Source organism: Penaeus monodon, chromosome 40, assembly GCF_015228065.2.
Source record: "Penaeus monodon isolate SGIC_2016 chromosome 40, NSTDA_Pmon_1, whole genome shotgun sequence".
Taxonomy (NCBI): domain Eukaryota; kingdom Metazoa; phylum Arthropoda; class Malacostraca; order Decapoda; family Penaeidae; genus Penaeus; species Penaeus monodon.
In genome coordinates, this window is record NC_051425.1 from 29664615 (window position 1) to 29678600 (window position 13986).

Consider the following 13986-nt stretch of genomic DNA (forward strand, 5'->3'; position numbering starts at 1 on the left):
TATTTGATAAAAGGGGGAAGCCCCATTGCCCCCAATAATGGGGATTGTTTTCATTACTAGCTATGGTAAGCCTGGTTATGTTGGGATAAAACAGTCCACCCCCCAGGGTCCCCTTGAGGGGGAAGGGCTAGGTAACTAAATCAGGGGAATACCCTGCCCATGGCTCCTCAGGCCGTTCAGGATGGCACAAAGTAAACCTTTCATTCTTCAGCACGGCTCTCACACCTTAGGAGGTGGATAGCAGAAGGGTTTGGTGAAGGGACATAAACTAAAAGTGGGAAGGAAAAAAAAGACCATGCAAAATTAGTTTAGTCGAGGGCTGAGTCCCAAGGCTGGGGAGTTCCCATCATGGGGGCCGTCTCCCCCTCCTAAGCCTCCCACGACAAAAAACGGGCAAGGGATTGGGGGGTGTGTTGTATAGAAGCAAAATGATGAACGCAGAACAGGTGAAGACAGGTGAACGAAACAAAGGGAGACCAGGTCAAGTCGAAGGGTGGCCAGCACAAGGAGATAGGTGGAGGATGCGAGAATCGAGGAGAAAAATTAACTGGGGAAGTTGAAATTATGAAGCTGATTTATCAATGCGAATTACAGCGGTTCACTGTGTCCCACTGATGGCAGAAGAGGGCGCTGTTGTTGGTTCCCCCCGGATTCAGCGTATTCATGTTGAGACAGACGCTTGAGGAGACTGTCTCACCAAAGTACAGGATTATCGTAGGTGTCATCTTCGAGGTAGAGAGAGGCTGTGTAGACCAGGTTGCGATGGGGTGATTAAAATGGCGAAAAAGTCGCCTGCAGTTTAGAGGGTGAAGGGGGTGACGAAGAGGGTAAATCTCCACAGTGTAGGGCAGCCTGAGAACAAAGGGGGTGAGGAGGGCTCTTCTGGAGAGGCATTGTAGTAGAAGGTACGCAGGGCTCAGGTAACGTGACAGTTTAGAGAAGAACAGATGTAGGAAATAGATCTCTCACCCAGGTACTAATGGATTGCAGATGTGGAGGGCGCGCATGTCCTAGATAAAGGCAGATAGTGCGATGGGGAATTAGTCCCTTGGTCAGTCATTGTGAAACAATAACAACGCGGCTGTCATGGTGCTGTTTTCCAAATTTAAACCCTGTATTCCATTCAGCCAGGCACACTACACACACATTGGTAAGCTTAGGCTTTGTATCATGTCCTCCTCTTGGCAAGGCTTCTTGTCTTTTTTTCCTATAATAATAATAATGTCATTATCATTGAAGATGACATCGACTATGACCAAATGAATGGCAATAAAAAACAGTTTCTATGACAATGGCAGTAGTATGATGATAATTCCTTTCATAAATGTAAAATGGCGATGGCAAAAACGACAATGGTAATAATAAAGATGGCAACGTAATAAGTTATAAAAATAACAGAGCCAATGGTGGTAATAATAATGTTTTAGCAAGGAAACTCGTTTTAGGCGAGATTTAAAAAAAACGGAGTGGGATTTGTGGGCGGAATTTATTATAATACAACTTCTTTTCACTTGGGGATGTATTCTGGAACTGTGCAATTTCCTTCCCCAGTTAAAATAATACAGAAAAAAATAATTGTATTATTTACTTATTCATTGAACATTTTCTGCTTCGCTAACACGCCCTGTGAACCCAAAATATGGCAAAGAGGGCACTGTTGCCGTTTCCCCCTGGATATAGCGATAAAAAGGGGGTTTATGATTTGGATAAGTGGACAGAGGGATGAAGCAGAAAAGGAAAAGGAAAGAAGAAGGAAGATCTTGCAAAAAGTTGTGGCGAGGGCCGAGGTCCAAGGTACAGTGATCCTATACATTGGGCTCAGTCTCCGCCCCCTAAGCCCCCCACAAGAACAAGAGCAAGGGATGGGGGGGGGGGGGGTTGTAATCATACTTCTGAGCGATAATGGTGTAGGTTGTCAACTAATAATGTGCATTACATTTATTCTGTCATGTTCCTCCACTGTTTTCTCCCACCGTACAATAAATGCATCAAGTTGGTGTTAGAATATGTGCCTTTCCATCTTTTCTCTTAAATATATCCATTACTTCATCTAAGAATACAACTGCCATTTACAAATGTGTATAACCTTTTTCAGTTGGCAGTTGTTTGGAATGAAGAATTCTCTTTCTAGAAATTGCAGAATTAATTCTTTTGGTCTGTAACCCCAAAACTCACCTCTTAAAAGAAAAACGGGGACAGAGACAGCCAGGAAAGAAACAATGGCATAAAAAGAAAAGGATAGGTATAGAGACACAACTGAATAGGTGGGATAGAAGTGAGTAAAGTGAGACAGACATAATGGCAAAAGTGTGAAATAGAAGGAATGAAAGTATATATGCAAATCTAACGAATAAAAAACAATGATTTTGCATTGCTTGCATATCCAAACAATTTTACATTGGCCATTAAGTCTTAGGATATAAAAAACAAGTTAGAAACCAAGCAGTTCCTTTATTAATATTTAATGAGAGCTTCTATAACATCATTATATAAAAAGAAAAAAAATAATAAAAATGCATCTTTTAATTAAAGGACTTGCACCATAATATGAAATACAGCATAAAATACACCAAACGGAACAGCTAGACAGGTTGATCTCTATCGTCAATGCTGGACACAATTACTTTTTCTGTGGCAATGGAGGAGGAACTGCGGCAGCTCATATGAGACACCCCTATAGATTTCATGTTTACTCATCACCTGAGAAGAAAAAAAAAGAAAAAAAGGCAGAGGATATAGATTCTATATAAACACTTTCTATATCACATCGCATATAAACACTATCAAACAAACAACAGCATGCCTTTTCTTTAGCACGGAATGATCACTCTCCAAAAATTAAGAAACAAAATAAAAAGCAAACACAAGCTTCATTATGGAACTGCTTGCTTACCCTCACCATCACCTGTTCTCGTTTTCTTCTTCGTCTGACTCGAAGGTGTTGTCCGGGATGTCATAGAGACGAATCATGGCCTGAAGGTGAGAGAAGAAATGCTCTTACGATGATTCCCTTTTTTATCATACTATCATTATCATAATTACTATCACTATTAACATCACCATCTCATCATTATAATCATCACTATCACTATTATCACAATCATTATAATTACTACTGCATCTTCTTATTACATGAATAGAATTGGGTTTGACAGGGCACATGGAAGGAACTATGAACATTAACAAAGACCAAGAAAATAACTATTTCTCTTTGTTTTAATTTTTTTTCTACACATATATGTGCATTTCAATAAAGATGACATGACTAAAACAGTAATAATGAAAAATAATTAAACACATTTCAAATATAAAGAGATAAATTTAAATTGTATTTACAAAATGAGTCTAAACAGGATTAGAAATTAACAACAAAAGAAAAGCAATAGTACAAAAGCACAGAAAAAATGAGAAAAAGTCAAGAAAGAAAGGAAAAGAAGAAAACAAAAAAGAGGAAATATTAACCAATAAAATTCTAGCCCACCTTGTTAGGATCCTTCATGATGAGGTACTTGCCATCAGGCAGTTTCATGCACATGTCAATGATGCAACGCAAAATACCCCAGGCGTTATCCATGTTGAGGTTGATTTGGTTGGCCAAACTCCATGGGCTTGAACTGCTGCGTCCCCAGGATCATGTGCTTGGTTGAATCACGCACATTCACACGGGACACATAGCTGGAGTTTGTGTAAATTGGATGAATATAATGTGCATATACCTGGTAAACATGTTTATATATTTACTTTTGTTTCTTTGATGCAACAGTGACAGTAGGTTGTTTTCAAGATATGTCTAATATATAGATATCTATGGATACTGGAAAGCCTAAATAGCGACAGACAATATTTCAAGTCCAGCAAGGTGAACTAGAATGAACTCATTGCCAATGGAAATGGCATGTATGTACATGCCATGCCCACGGTGAGTTCACTTTATTAATTGTTCTTCACAGAGATGGCTACACTTGTACAAAATCACCAATACGCCAATTACGAGTACTGCCTGTTTCGCTCATTCACCCTTTTCCTTGATCTATGAAAATATTTTACGTTATCTTATTTTACTAATGTTTATAAAATTATACTAATTATTATGTTTATATAAAAATAATGGCACTGATATTCATAGCATTTGTAAAAAACATGTTTTTCCGCCAATTCAAGGAAAGGTGAAATCAGGTAAGGTCACAAGTCTACTGATTGACTCCTTTGTGGCTGAGCACTAGCAGAGCCATCTATGTGCAGAGACATTTCACAAAAAATAAAAAATGCAGCACAATATTTTCCCCACTTTTTATGCATCTTCCCTGGTGGCATGTGGTTAAGTAAGGTGTAAATACATCATTACACATGTAGTGTTAATTTTGTATGGTTTTAAGTTCTCATCTTCTAATTCAACAAATAAATCTAATATTTTTAACTTGTATCTCTTAGCCTTATACTTAATCACTAATAATCATACAATATTTTATACTACACTACTAGCAACATATTTCATTCAAAAATATATTCAAAAACAAAATAAAACAGCCACTAACCCGAACTTGATCTGGTCCGAGCCTGCCAAGATAGCCTGAACTGTCCATTTTGCAAGTTTACAGGCATTATTCTTCAGCTCATTGGCCAACACAGCACCACGCTGAGTGTCCAACTTCTGGCGCCAGTCTACCCTCCTGAGTACTTGGAGTCCATTCATTCAATGCCTAATAAAATGTGGGGGAAGAAAAAAATGGCCTTTACTTAAAATAATTGTGCAAACGATAAGAATGACAGGGCGAGATACAGAAAATATGGTCTTAAATGGACACATAGTCAAAAGATAAAAATAATTACAACCAGCTGTCAAGAAATGGCAAAGATAACATTGTACATGGATAAGTAAATATATAATGTAAATTCTAATTGTATATGGACCTACACTTATTAACCCTTTGCCGACGGGTCTCATGTGCGTACAAGCCATGGCATGCCTGGACTCTCTGCCGGGTGGCATGTACATACATGCCATGGTGAGCGTGGCCCGTATTCCGGGGCATGTATGGCCATGCCAAGAGTTTATTTTGCTAGGGTTATGGCAAAATATTTTTTTGCCACTGAAAATGTGATTAAGTAGTTTTTCACACTTTTTCTCATTTTTCCTATACTATGCATTTCATAAAGGCTTCTCGGGCTTCCGAGGACAGCGTCTAAAAAATTACGTCGGTAATCGGGCCGCGCCTCGTGAAATATGCCAGTCACCGCGTGACTGTGTGGAGAAATTGTACATGTGTGTCAGGAGGAAGTGGGGGAGGGAGCTGGGGAGATCAAGAACTTGACATATATGTGCAAAAGGGTGTGTGTGTTCATGTATATGTATATACATATACTTATATATATACATATACTTATAATATATATATATATAATATATATATATATATATATATATATATATATATATATATATATATATATATATATATATATCTGTGTGTGTGTGTGTGTGTGTGTGTGTGTGTGTGTGTGTGTGTGTGTGTTACGTGTGTGTGTACGTGTGTGTGTGTGTGTGTATGTGTGTGTACGTGTGTGTACGTGTGTGTGTGTACGTGTGTGTACGTGTGTGTACGTGTGTGTGTGTACGTGTGTGTGTGTTCGTGTGTGTTTACATGTACATACGTGTATTTGTGAGTATTGCGGGAGTGGGTGGAGGTTGAGAGTGTGGCATAAATGTGAAAAAGGTCAAGTCAAGCAAAGGATCAGGAAGAAGAAACGAACAAAAGAACGAAAAGAAAAAAAAAAAAATCACGTATTTATAAAAACACTGACAAAAAATTATATCTATATGGAAGTGATAATATAAACCTGTTGCAACTAAAGTTTATCTTATAAAATAACTTGAAAAAAATGCAAAGAAAATACAAACAAAAACCTACGGTTTCAACTCCATGATGCCACACACTGCTTATTTTATTCAGATTATAGAGTGAATAATGATCAACTATGGAGTCTATATAAACAACAAAAATATCCTACAGTCTGATTATCAGAAATATGGAAAATAAAGACCTTATAAAATAATAATACTGAAAATACCACATATGTTCTGTAGTATTACGAAGAAACGGCAAGGGATGCTGGTATTGGGCATGAGCGGTCGCGCATGCTAGGTGACGATAGAGCCCACGGCAGTGGGGCCGGGCCACTATGAATATACCCCAGGAGATAGTACTTGCGCACGGGAAATCACCGTCGGCAAGGGGTTAGAGGAGAAAAAAATTTTGAAAATAACATTGCATACACAACATACTTAAGCTCCTTGTAAAGCTTTCAACATTGTTAAATCTTACATAATTAAATGATGAGCTACATATCGAGCAAGGAGCACAACACAATTTTTTTTATTCATGTTCCTACTTTGTAGAAGAATAATTATGTGTAACAAATAAGAATTTTGGCACTATTTGCAAAAAAGTAATTTCTAGTCCATGCTATGGTAGGTGTTAATTATGTCCATCAACTAAATGAACAGTATTCAAGCTTAATCATTAGTGATAATAAACTCATGTGGTATACCTTGATATTGATGAACTGCACATCGTTTCCACCACCCTGGAAAGAGTCATGCTCTGTGCGCGCCACCAGGCTAATGTCATTGCCCAGGTTCCACTTTCTGTAGCGGTATCCCACAGGGGCCACCTCATCCTCCTCATCCTCATCTAAGAAGGGATTCTCATGCTCGAACTTGTACCTGTTTCCATCCTGTGAACCAAAGGAAGTTCCAGAATGTCAGACTGTATCCCTGAAGTTCTTCTTTGCATACTTGTCGTCATATAATATGTGATCTTTGTCGGCTGTCATTATTGCTGATTTTTATCTTTGTCAGATCTAATCAATGACCATTGTTATATCTATGGAACAGGATGCTAAAAGAGATAATTACAAATATTTAAACAAAGTATGTCTATAATAACATATGCAAACTTAATACATACATTCCTGAGAACTTGCTGCGAGAAATTATGGTTGATGAAGGTGGCTTCCAGGGAGAGGTTTCGTGGGGAGTTGAGGGAGTTTCCTTCCTCCTGAGGGGGTTCGCTTGAGGTCTCACTGACCGTTAGCAGATCTGGAATAAATGTCATGTCACAGACAAAGGGTTTCCCTGCTTTTCTTTTTTCTACCTCCCCCCCCTGCTTATTATGCAATGAAACAATGACAAAGATCAGTTTTGCTCATTAATCTGCCAAGATTTTGGGCACACAAACACACACCACCACACATATGTATATATATATATATATATAATTATATATATATATATATATATTATATTTTTATATACATACATATACATTATAATATACATATATATATACATATATATTACATAATATATAACATAATATATACATATATATATACATATATATATACATATATATATACATACATATACATATACATATATATACATCTAACCATATAATATATATAAACATACATATACATATATATACATATACACAAATATATATATAATGTATGTATATATATGTATATGTGTATGTAGTATAAAATAGTATATGTATATGTATGTTTTATAATATGCATATGTATATGTATGTATGTATAATATGATATGTATGTATATATTGTATATTAAAAATGTATATACATATGGATTATAATATGTATATATTTTAGGTATGTATAATGTATTATTATATAGGTATAATATATGGGATAAAAATATGTATATATATATAAAATATATATGTATATATATAGTAAAATATTAATTATATATATATGTATTGTATGTATATGTATATAATAATATATATATATATTTTATATATATATATATTATTATATACATATGTGTGTGTGTGTGGTGGTGGTGTCAAAATCTTGGCAGATTAATGAGCAAACTGTTTTTGTCATTGATTCATTGCATAATAAGCAGGGGGGGGGGGGTAGAAAAAAAAAGCATGGAATCCTTGTCTGTGACATGACATTTTTCCAGATCTGCTAACGGTCAGTGAGCCTCAAGCGAACCCCCCCCCGGAGGAAGGAAACTCCCTCAACCCCCCACGAAACCTCTCCCGGGAAAAGCCACCTTCATCAACCAATTTCTGCAGCAAGTTCTCAGGAAGTATGTATTAAGTTTGCATATGTTATTATAGACATACTTTGTTTAAATATTTGTAAATATCTCTTTTAGCATCCTGTTCCATAGATATAACAATGGTCATTTATTTAAAATCTGACAAAGATCACATATTATTTACGGACAAAATATGCAAAGAAGAACTTCAGGGGTACAGTCTGACATTCTGGAACTTCCTTTGGGTTTACAGGATGGAAACAGGTACAAGTTCGAGCATGAGAATCCCTTCTTAGATGAGGATGAGGAGGATGGTGGCCCCTGTGGGATACCGCTACAGAAAGTGGAACCTGGGCAATGACATTAGCCTGGTGGCGCGCACAGAGATGACTCTTTCCAGGGTGGTGGAAACGATGTGCAGTTCATCAATATCAAGGTATAACCACATGAGTTTATTATCACAATGATTTAAGCTTAGAAAAAACTGTTCATTTAGTTGATGGACATAATTAACACCTACCATAGCATGGACTAGAAATTACCTTTTTTGCAAAATAGTGACCAAAATTCTTATTTGTTAACATAATTATATCTTCTACAAAGTAGGAACATGAATAAAAAAAATTGTGGTTGTGCTCCTTGCTCGATATGTAGCTCATCAGTTAATTATGTAAGATTTAACAATGTTGAAAGCTTTACAAGGAGCATAAGGTATGTGTGTATGCAATGTTATTTCAAAATTTTTTGCTCCTATAACCCCTTGCCGACGGGTGATTTCCGATGCGCAAGTACTATCTCCGGGGTATATTCATAGTGGCCCGGGCCCCACTGCCGTGGGCTCATATCGTCACCCTAGCATGCGCGACCGCTCATCCCCAATACCAGCATCCTTGCCTTTTCTTCGTAATACTAAGAACCTATGTTGTATTTTCAGTATTATTATTTTCTAAGGTCTTTATTTTCCATATTTTCTGATAAATCAAGACTGTAGGATATTTTTGTTGTTATATAAACTCTAGTTGATCATTATTCAATCTATAGTCTGAACAAAATAAGCAGTGTGTTGTATCATGGAGTTGAAACCGTAGGCTTTGTTTTATTTTCTTTTACATTTTTTTCCAAGTTATTTTAAGATAAACTTTAGTTTCTACGGTTTATATTATCACTTCCATATAGATATAATTTTATGTTCAGTGTTTTTATAAATACGTGATTTTTTTTTTTTTCTTTTCGTTCTTTGTTCGTTTTTTCTTCCCTGATCCTTTGCTTGACTTGACCTTTTTCACATTTATGCCACACTCTCAACCTCCACCCACTCCCGCAATACTCACAAATACACGTATGTACATGTAAACACACACGAACACACACACACGTACACACACACACGTACACACACGTACACACACGTACACACACACACGTACACACACGTACACACACATACACACACACACACACACGTACACACACACGCACACACACACACACACACACACACACACACACACACACACACACACACACAACACACACACACACGATATATATATATATAATATATATATATATTATTTTTATATATTATATATATATATATATATATTATATATATATATATATGTATATATATATAAGTATATGTATATATATATAAGTATATGTATATACATATACATGAACACACACACCCTTTTGCACATATATGTCAAGTTCTTGATCTCCCCAGCTCCCTCCCCCACTTCCTCCTGACACACATGTAAAATTTTCTCCACACAGTCACGGGGGTGACTGGCATATTTCACGAGGCGCGGCCCGATTACCGACGTAATTTTTTAGACGCTGTCCTCGGAAGCCCGAGAACCCTTTTATGAAATGCATAGTATAGGAAAATGAGAAAAAGTGTGAAAAACTACTTAATCACATTTTCAGTGGCAAAAAAAATATTTTGCCATAACCCTAGCAAAATAAACTCTTGGCATGGCCATACATGCCCGGAATACGGGCCACGCTCACCATGGCATGTATGTACATGCCACCCGGGAGAGAGTCCAGGCATGCCATGGCTTGTACGCACATGAGACCCGTCGGCAAAGGGTAATAAGTGTAGGTCCATATACAATTAGAATTACATTATATATTTACTTATCCATGTACAATGTTATCTTTGCCATTTCTTGACAGCTGGTTGTAATTATTTTATCTTTTGACTATGTGTCCATTTAAGACCATAATTTTCTGTATCTCGCCCTGTCATTCTTATCGTTTGCACAATTATTTTAAGTAAAGGCCATTTTTTCTTCCCCCACATTTTATTAGGCATTGAATGAATGGGACTCCAAGTACTCAGGAGGGTAGACTGGCGCCAGAAGTTGGACACTCAGCGTGGTGCTGTGTTGGGCCAATGAGCTGAAGAATAATGCCTGTAAACTTGCAAAATGGACAGTTCAGGCTATCTTGGCAGGCTCGGACCAGATCAAGTTCGGGTTAGTGGCTGTTTTATTTTTTTTTTGAATATATTTTTGAATGAAATATGTTGCTAGTAGTGTAGTATAAAATATTGTATGATTATTAGTGATTAAGTATAAGGCTAAGAGATACAAGTTAAAAAATATTAGATTTATTTGTTGAATTAGAAGATGAGAACTTAAAACCATACAAATTAACACTACATGTGTAATGATGTATTTACACCTTACTTAACCACATGCCACCGGGGAAAGATGCATAAAAAGTGGGGAAAATATTGTGCTCATTTTTTATTTTTTGTGAAATGTCTCTGCACATAGATGGCTTGCTAGTGCTCAGCCACAAAGGAGTCAATTAGTAGACTTTGTTATCTTACCTGATTTCACCTTTCCTTGAATTGGCGGGAAAAACATGTTTTTTACAAATGCTATGAATATCAGTGCCATTATTTTTATTATAAACATAATAATTAGTATAATTTTATAAACATTAGTAAAATAAGATAACGTAAAATATTTTCATAGATCAAGGAAAAGGGTGAATGAGCGAAACAGGCAGTACTCGTAATTGGGCGTATTGGTGATTTTGTACAAGTGTAGCCATCTCTGTGTAAGAACAATTAATAAAGTGAACTCACCGTGGGCATGGCATGTACATACATGCCATTTCCATTGGCAATGAGTTCATTCTAGTTCACCTTGCTGGACTTGAAATATTGTCTGTCGCTATTTAGGGTTTCCAGTATCCATAGATATCTATATATTAGACATATCTTGAAAACAACCTACTGTCACTGTTGCATCAAAGAAACAAAAGTAAATATATAAACATGTTTACCAGGTATATGCACATTATATTCATCCAATTTACACAAACTCCAGCTATGTGTCCCGTGTGAATGTGCGTGATTCAACCAAGCACATGATCCTGGGACGCAGCAGTTCAAGCCCATGGAGTTTGCCAACCAAATCAACCTCAACATGGATAACGCCTGGGTTTTTGCGTTGCATCATTGACATGTGCATGAAACTGCCTGATGGCAAGTACCTCATCATGAAGGATCCTAACAAGGTGGGCTAGAATTTTATTTGGTTAATATTTCCTCTTTTTTTGTTTTCTTCTTTTCCTTTCTTTCTTTGACTTTTTCTCATTTTTCTGTGCTTTTGTACTATTGCTTTTCTTTTGTTGTTAATTTCTAATCCTGTTTAGACTCATTTTGTAAATACAATTTAAATTTATCTCTTTATATTTGAAATGTGTTTAATTATTTTTCATTATTACTGTTTTAGTCATGTCATCTTTATTGAAATGCACATTATGTGTAGAAAAAAATTAAACCAAAGAGAATAGTTATTTTCTTGGTCTTTGTTAATGTTCATAGTTCCTTCCATGTGCCTGTCAAACCAATTCTATTCATGTAATAAGAAGATGCAGTAGTAATTATAATGATTGTGATAATAGTGATAGTGATGATTATAATGATGAGATGGTGATGTTAATAGTGATAGTAATTATGATAATGATAGTAATGATAAAAAAGGGAATCATCGTAAGAGCATTTCTTTCTCTCACCTTCAGGCCATGATTCGTCTCTATGACATCCCGGACAACACCTTCGAGTCAGACGAAGAAGAAAACGAGAAACAAGGTGATGGTGAGGGTAAGCAAGCAGGTTCCATAATGAAGCTTGGTTTGCTTTTTATTTTGTTTCTTAATTTTTGGAGAGTGATCATTCCGTGCTAAAGAAAAGGCATGCTGTTGTTTGTTTGATAGTGTTTATATGCTGATGTGAATATAGAAAGTGTTTATATAGAATCTATATCCTCTGCCTTTTTTTCTTTTTTTTTCTTCTCAGGTGATGAGTAAACCATGAAATCTATAGGGGTGTCTCATATGAGCTGCCGCAGTTCCTCCTCCATTGCCACAGAAAAAGTAATTGTGTCCAGCATTGACGATAGAGATCAACCTGTCTAGCTGTTCCGTTTGGTGTATTTTATGCTGTATTTCATATTATGGTGCAAGTCCTTTAATTAAAAGATGCATTTTATTATTTTTTTTCTTTTTATATAATGATGTATAGAAGCTCTCATTAAATATTAATAAAGGAACTGCTTGGTTTCTAACTTGTTTTTTATATCCTAAGACTTAATGGCAATGTAAAATTGTTTGGATATGCAAGCAATGCAAAATCATTGTTTTTTATTCGTTAGATTTGCATATATACTTTCATTCTTCTATTTCACACTTTTGCCATTATGTCTGTCTCACTTTACTCACTTCTATCCCACCTATTCAGTTGTGTCTCTATACCTATCCTTTTCTTTTTTATGCCATGTTTCTTTCCTGGCTGTCTCTGTCCCCGTTTTTCCTTTTAAAGAGGTGAGTTTTCGGGTTACAGACCAAAAAGAATAATTCTGCAATTTCTAGAAAGAGAATTCTTCATTCACATAACAACTGCCAACTGAAAAAGGTTATACACATTGTAAATGGCCAGTTGTATTCTTAGATGAAGTAATGGATATATTTAAGAGAAAAGATGGAAAGGCACATATTCTAACACCAACTTGATGCATTTATTGTACGGTGGGAGAAAACAGTGGAGGAACATGACAGAATAAATGTAATGCACATTATTAGTTGACAACCTACACCATTATCGCTCAGAAGTATGATTACAACCCCCCCCCCCCCCCAATCCCTTTGCTCATGTGTTGTGGGGGGCTTAGGAGGCGGAGACTGAAGCCCAATGTATAGGATCACCTGTACCTTGGACCTCGGCCCTCGCCACAACTTTTGCAAGATCTTTCCTTCTTCTTTCCTTTTCCTTTCTGCTTCATCCCTCTGTCCCTATCCAAATCATAAACTCCTTTTACTCGCTATACCAGGGGGAAACGGCAACAGTGCCCTCTTCTGCCATATTTTGGTTCACAGGGCGATGTTAGCGAAGCAGAAATGTTCAATGAATAAGTAAATAATACAATATATTTTTCTGTATTATTTATAATGGGGAAGGAAATTGCACAGTTCCAGAATACATCTCGAAGTGAAAAAGAAGTTGTATTATAAAAATTCCGCCCACAAATCCCACTCCGTTTATTTAAATCTCGCCTAAAACGAGTTTCCCTTGCTGAACATTATTATTACCACCTTGGCTCTTGTATATTATAACTTATTACGTTGCCATCTTTATTATTACCATTGTCGTTTTTGCCATCGCCAGTTTTACATTTATGAAAGGAATTATCATCATATACTGCCATTGTCATAGTAACTGTTTCTTATTGCCATTCACTTGGTCATAGTCGATGTCATCTTCAATGATAATGACATTATTATTATTATAGGAAAAAAAAGACAAGAAGCCTTGCCAAGAGGAGGACATGATACAAAGGCCTAAGCTTACCAATGTGTGTGTAGTGTGCCTGGCTGAATGGAAT

The 13986-nt window shown here is 36.4% G+C and overlaps 2 pseudogenes; one reads left to right on the forward strand and one right to left on the reverse strand.

Moving 5' to 3' along the window:
* Nucleotides 1-1588: 1588 nt before the first annotated feature.
* LOC119598081 lies at nucleotides 1589-7115 on the reverse strand (annotated as a pseudogene).
* A 1158-nt stretch (nucleotides 7116-8273) lies between these two features.
* On the forward strand, nucleotides 8274-12595 carry LOC119598082 (annotated as a pseudogene).
* Nucleotides 12596-13986: the final 1391 nt, after the last annotated feature.